The following is a 1,109-nucleotide window of genomic DNA, read 5'->3' as shown; positions in this document are numbered from 1 at the left end:
ATAGCTATGGGAATTGACTATGAATTTCTCCAAAACAACAGCAACAACAAATTCTTCAAGCAGGTTTATTGTCATGCTCTTTCAACAGCTACACAGCATGTTTTAAAGTCCCTCCCGGATGACCTCTATTTGCCCCTAATCAAGGTGGTTAGCCTTGCTGGAAATAAAAGCAGAATCTCAGTAAAAGATAAGGCTAAGATGGGTATGGAATTTTATTTAATTTTTTTCTAGGAAATAAACCATGAATTTTGTAGATAGGAAGATAGATTTTTAGAGATGAATTTTCCATTTAGGTTTTAGCACAGGTCTGTTATCTTGAATATTATATACAAGATCAAATAATTCAAGAAATGTTTTACAAGGTGTAGCATGAAGTGCTATAGTGGAAACCAAGAAAAGTGACTAGGACACACCAGTGAGGGGGTTAGAAAAGAGCAAAATGACTTAATAAACAGAATAAAGGCAACGTTGAGAAGGTACTCTCTTCTGCCCCACTACTTCACTAAATCTGCTTTCACTACAGCCTCTATGAGTTCCTAAGAGCCATATCCAATGGATTCTTCTTTTATTATTATTATTATTATTTTACTTTATCTCTTGGAGAAATTGACAATGTGGATACCCTTCATCCTGAAACTCTTTTCTCTCCTACTTCTTGACCTCTCAGTTTCTCTTAATTCCCTTCGTATTGCCTGACTGCTCTCCCCTGTCTCTTCAGTAGATTTTCTTTCGTGCTCGCTTTGGCAGCACATGTACTCAAATTGGAACAATACAGAGAAGATTAGCATGGCCTCTGTGCAAGGAGGACACGCAAATCTGTGCAGTGTTCTATATTTTTCAATCAAATATACGAGACCAAATGGACAACTCCTGCCCAAAAGCAAGATGAGAAGGCAGGAAGGGACAGGAACACTGGATGAATGGACACAGGGTACCAGGGGTGGAAAGAAGGAGAGTTCTGTCACATTGTGGGAATTGTAACCAATGTCACAAAACAATTTGTCTATGAATTTTTGAAGGAGAAACTAATTTGTGCTGTAAACTTTAACCTAAAGCACAGTAAAATTAAAAAAAAAATTCTACTTTTCTACACCGACTTCCTAAATGAT

General features: G+C 37.2%; 1 non-coding gene across 1 annotated transcript; it reads left to right on the top strand.

Annotated features, from left to right (window-relative positions):
- The first annotated feature begins 731 nt into the window (after positions 1-731).
- On the top strand, positions 732-838 carry LOC111821710 (U6 spliceosomal RNA). Its single transcript, XR_002825056.1, has one exon. It is a non-coding gene; the product is annotated as a U6 spliceosomal RNA (small nuclear RNA).
- The last annotated feature ends 271 nt before the right edge of the window (positions 839-1,109 follow it).

Source organism: Trichechus manatus, unplaced genomic scaffold, assembly GCF_000243295.1.
Source record: "Trichechus manatus latirostris isolate Lorelei unplaced genomic scaffold, TriManLat1.0 scaffold00099, whole genome shotgun sequence".
NCBI classification, from domain to species: Eukaryota; Metazoa; Chordata; class Mammalia; order Sirenia; family Trichechidae; genus Trichechus; species Trichechus manatus.
This window is presented reverse-complemented; position numbering and strand designations above follow the sequence as displayed.